The following is a 6,000-nucleotide window of genomic DNA, read 5'->3' as shown; positions in this document are numbered from 1 at the left end:
CTGGGAGTTGGAGACTGGAGCTGTTCCTATTCGGCCATCTTGCTCCGCCCCCATTATAATTCTTTATACTATTTTTCCACTCACCTTTTCTTTGTGGAAGTCACTCCAAAACAAATGGTTTACCTCTCATTCATTCTTTTTAATGACTGCATTATGTTTTGTGGTGTTGATATAAAATTCTAGGTTATCAGATTTTGCTTTATTCTTTGAGGGAAAGTTTTTAAATGTCACTGAAATAATTACTTTTTAAATGCTACCAAAATAATTATATTTCAAATGCGAACAAGCTAGGCTTATAAAAGCATGTTTTCACATCAACCATAAATACTGAAAACCTAATTAGGCTTCTTGTAATGTCCACAGTTCTGAGACTTCACTGCTCATACCCTTCCTCCTCCCATAGAAGTAACTGAAGCCTTCAACATCACCATCTGTGCAGGGGAAACCGAAAGATAAAGACTCTCTTTTAAATTAGCTATTCCCAATGAAACTGGATTTCAGCTGGCTTCCATTATGTACTTATTCAATAAGAAAATTCTGTGTACTTGGCACTTACTTTTGAATACTGACAATTTTTGCCTCCAGCCTACTTACAGCATTCTGTTCTCCTCATGTCTCTGTATTATACAAAGTGCAAAACCTCTTTTTTGTCGTCTTTTCCTGTCAAAGTTGACTTGGGCTGCTATGACAAGTTGTTATAGACTGTGTGGCACAAACAACAAATATTTATTTCTCACTGTTTTGGAGGTTGGAAAGTTCAAGATCAAGGTGTCTGCAGATCCAGCATCTGTTGAGGGTTTGTGACTGTTATCTGGTTGCTTCTCACATGGCAGAGAGGAGAGAGCAAAAGCAAGGTATTGTGCTGCTTCTCATAAGGGCACTGATCACACTCATGAGGGTTCCACCCTTGTGACCTGATTACCTTCCAAAGGCCCATCGCAAAATATCATTACATTGGGGATTAAGCTGCAACATATGAATTTTAGAGGGACATAAACTTTTAATCCCTACACCATCTGTATTTCCATGTATTTTCAATCATTCCCCATCACTGAACTAATCCTCTCTCTCTGTACCATGCTTCCTAAGGGTTCCCTTTAATGTTCCCTGTCGCCTCACCTCACTTTCTCTGGCTCCTACTCCTCACTACAGGTTCCAACAGAAACCACCTTTCTGAGTTTTATACAGTTATTAAGTTGGAATTGTTAGGACAGAAATTTACTTGCTTTCCTTTTTTATGAGTTTACCAAGTGTTTGCATGCACTGTCTATATTGTCTCACTCATCTGTGTGGACCCAGACCCAGCACAACAACAGGAGAGGTGGGGAGTGGGGATGGCTAATAAATATAAAAATACAGTTAGAATGAATAAGATCTAGTATTTGATAGTACAACAGGGTGACTAAATCAACCATAATTTATTAGACACTTAAAAATAACTAAAGGAGCTCAAGCCTGTAATCCTAGCACTTTGGGGGCTGAGGCAAGTGGATCACTTAAGCCTGGGAGTTCAAGACCAGCCTGGGTAACATGGTGAATCCCCATCTCTATAAAAAATAAACTAAAGTATAATTTGAATGTTTGTAACACAAATAAATGATAAATGCTTTGAGTGATGGATACCATATTTACCCTGAAGTGATTGTTACACATATGTGCCTGTATCAAAACATCTAATATACCCCATAAATAAATACACCTACTATGTACCCATAAAAATTTAAACTTAAAAAAAAGCAAACAACAGTATCATTTCACAGAGAATATCCGGAGAGGTGCTTTTGAAATCTTCAAAGTTCTAGTCTTTCACTCTTATTCTTACAAGGAAAATTCTGGCAATTAACAAAGTGTTCCATAGATTCTAGAATAAGAAAAGCTATTAAATCTTCTTGAGTGATTATTTCTCATAGCTGAAAATACAAGTCATTGTGTGATTAGTTCCTATCACAGGAACAATTGCTCAAGCATACCCTGTGTATTTGAAAGGGCCCAAGAAAAGAAGATGGTACAACTTGCCTTGATAGTTATATTCTTTAATTAAAACTAATTAAAGGATTTTAGAAATAGTCTTATATTCTTTGTTTGGAAGACCAGAATATACCCTTGGCATAATTGGTACTATGGTTTCTCCTGGATCAGAAAGCAAGGGACTTTTCTTTCTTCTCGTTATTTAATACCTATTATTGTTTGCCTTTCATGGCATCCCATCTTATTTTGAGCACAAACAAGCAAAAAAACAAAAGAACACAAAAACCCCAGAACAATCCTCTTTACAAGGAACAATCTTCTATATACTTTACTGAACTGTAAAGATGCAATTATCATGTAAAAATGCCAGTATTACATTATCAGACTCTGGATTACCAGACTAAAAATCTGAATTAAAATGCAACTACAGAACAAGATTAAAATTTATATTAAGCATATACAAAGTTATCACATGTTTAGATCACATTTAATCACATGTTCAAGAACATTTTTATTGCAGAATGAGGTTTAGTGAATGTTGCCTTGATTTTTAATTGCTTTTTATTGAAATGCTGTTACTGGAAAATGATTGCAAAGATAATATTAGATATGTAAAATTCTGGGATGTTTTCTATTAATGGATATTTTGACTGGTGATAGATTAGGGACCCTGGAGATAAGAATTCAGGCTTACCTTTGCCCTTAGACTTTGTGATCTGAGGTCTCACATTCCTCAGTTGCATGTATGAACATCTGTAAATTTATTAATTCTATTTTTTCTAGGAATGTATAAGAAAAAGAACTCAACAAGGGATGTGACTTTCTGATAATCCATGATGCTCTTCTCTTCTCCTAAGCACTATCAATAAACATATCACACACATATTATGTGCTGAATAGCAGGGACTTGTCAGATCTCACTAAGGGTTAAACTCCATTCTCAAGATTTTAGAAAAGCTGAGAATATGATATCGCTTATAATGATCTTTCCTGAGTACAGCTTCATGGCTGGTAACAGGTTCATGTCCTAAGACAGGCACAGTTCCACAAGGAAAAGCTTAACAACTAGAGCTGTGAATGAACTTTATACCAACTGAGGGCAGTTCTACTCTGCAAATCAGGAATCAAACCATCCCACTATCCCAGATATTAGGTACATATGGTAAGTCCCAATTTGAGGAAACATTTTCCTCAAAGTCTGTGACATTGGGGATGTTTATTATATAGCTTTGAATTACTGTTATATATTGTTCAACACCCCCCCAAGCAAATACATAATTATTTATAAGGGTTTTATTTATATTTGAATTTTGCTGCATTTTGGCTACTAAGCTTATAAGTAATGAGAGTTTGTATTTACCCACTACTAAAGAGTTGGATTGTAATTACATTAGTACATTCTCACACTGCTAATAAAGACATGCCCAAGACTGGGTAATTTATAAAGAAAAACAGTTTTAATTGACTCACACTTCAGCGTGGCTGGGAAGACTTCAGAAAACTTATAGTCATGCTGGAAGGGAAAGCAAACGTGTCCTTCTTCACATGGTGGCAGCAAGAAGAAGTGCTGAGGAAAAGGGGAAAATCCCCTTATAAAACATACATCAGATCTCATGAGAACTAACTCACTATCATGAGAAAACCATGAGGGTAACTGCATAATTCAATTACCTGCTACTGGGTTCCTCCCATGACATGTTGGGATTATGGGAACTATAATTCAAGTTGGGATTTGGGTGGGGACACAGACAAACCATATCATTCCACCCCTGGCCCCTCCCACATCTCATGTCCTCACATTTCAAAACACAATTATGCCCTTCCAAAAGTCCACCAAAGTCTTAACTCATTTCAGCATTTACTGAAAAGTCCAAGCCCGAAGTCTCATCTGAGACAAAGCAAGTCCCTTTTGCCTATGAGCCTGTTAAATCAAAAGCAAGTTAATTACTTGCTAGATACAATGCAGGTGCAGGCATTGGGCAAATACGCCCATTCCAAATGGGAGAAATTGGCCAAAACAAAGGGGCTATATGCCCCATGCATGTCTGAAATCTAATAAGGCAGTCATTAAACCTTCAAGTTCCAAAATGATCTCCTTTGACATCATGTCTCACATCCAGGTCATGCTGATGCAAGAGGTAGACTCTCATGGCCTTGGGCAGTTCGACCCCTGTGGCTTTACAAGGTACAGTCCCCCTCCCAGCTGGTTTCACAACTGGCATTGAGTGTCTGTGGTTTTTCCAGGTGCATAGTGCAGGCTGTTTGTAGATATACCTTTCTGGGGTCTGGAGGACAGTGGCCCTTTTCTCATAGCTCCACTATGCAGTGACCCCAGTGAGGACTCTGTGTGGAGGTTGCAACCCCACATTTCCCTTTCACACAGCCCTAGCAGAGGTTCTCCATGAGGGCTTTGCCCCTGTAGCAGACCTCTGCCTGGACATCCAGGCCTTTCCATACATCCTGTGAAATCTAGACAGAGGTTTCCAAACCTCATTTCTTGACTTCTGTGTACCTGCAGGCCCAACATCATATGTAAGCCACCAAGGTCTGGGACTTGTACCCTCTGAAGCAATGGCCTGAGCTGTGCATTGGCCCCTGTTAGCCAAGGCTAGAGCTGAAGCAGCTGGGATGCAGGGCACCACGTCTGGAGGCTGCACAGAGCAGAGGGGCCCTGGACCCCATGCATACAATGATTTTTTCCCTCCTAAACCTCCAGGCCTATGATGGGAGGGTCTGCAGTGAAGTTCTCTGACATGCCACGGAGACATTTTCCCCATTGCCTTGGTGATTAATATTTGGTTCCCCATTACTTATGCAAATTTCTGCAGCCAGCTTGGTTTTCTCCCCAGAAATGGGGTTTCCTTTTCTATCTCATCACCAGGCTGCAAATTTTCCAAACTTTTATGCTCTGCTGCTTCTTGAATGTTTTGTTGTTTAGAAATTTCTTCTGCCAGATACCCTAAATAATCTCTCTCAAGTTCAAACTTCCACAGATCTCTAGGGCAGGGGCAAAATGCTGCTAGTCTCTTTGCATAGCAAGAGTGATCTTTACTCCAGTTCCTAACAAGTTCCTCATCTCTACCTGAGACCACCTCAGTCTGGACTTCATTGTCCATATCACTATCGGCATTTTGGTGAAAGTCATTCAACAAGTCTTTAGGAAGTTCTAAAGTTTTGCACGTTTTCCTGTCTTCTGAGCCCTCCAAATTGTTCCATCCTCTGCCTGTAACCCAGTTCCAAAGTTGCTTCTACATTTTCAGGTACTCTTATAGCAGCATCCCAATCTACTGGTGCCAATTTATTATATTTACTGTATCAATCCATTCTCAGGCTGCTAATAAAGACACACCTGAGACTAGGTAATTTATAAAAGAAATAGGTTTAATTGACCCACAGTTCAGCATGGCTGTGGAGGCCTCAGAAAACTTACAATCATTGAGGAAACTTACAATCATTGGGGTGTGTGTGTGTGTGTATATATGGTGTGTGTATATATATGGTATATATAGGGTATGTGAGATATATATACACACTACATATATACACTATATATACACACACTGTATATATATACACTATACACACACTATATATATACACAATACACACATACACACACACACACACACACACACACACCATGTCTTTCTTCACAGGGTGGCAGGACAGAGAGGTATAAGCAAAACGGGGGGAAGCCCCTTATAAAACCATCAGATCTCATGAGAACTCACTCTGTCAGGAGAGCAGCATGAGGGTAATTGCTCCCATGATTCAGTTACCTCCCACTGAGTCATTCCCACAACCTGTGGGAATTATGGGAACTACAATTCAAGATGAGATTTGGTTGGGGACACAACCAAATCATATCAGTAGCTCAAATTAATAGAAGCATGACTGCTGAAAAACTAGGCTGGGTCTCATACAATAGGCACCTCATGCACTCTTTGCTCTTTTGATTCTTTAAAATCTCACTACTACCAGAGAAAGTTTTAAAATAGTTTCTATATAATCTACCTTCCTTGAGACAGTTCA

The sequence above is a fragment of the Colobus angolensis genome, unplaced genomic scaffold (genome assembly GCF_000951035.1).
Source record: "Colobus angolensis palliatus isolate OR3802 unplaced genomic scaffold, Cang.pa_1.0 Scaffold374, whole genome shotgun sequence".
Taxonomy (NCBI): domain Eukaryota; kingdom Metazoa; phylum Chordata; class Mammalia; order Primates; family Cercopithecidae; genus Colobus; species Colobus angolensis.
This window is presented reverse-complemented; position numbering follows the sequence as displayed.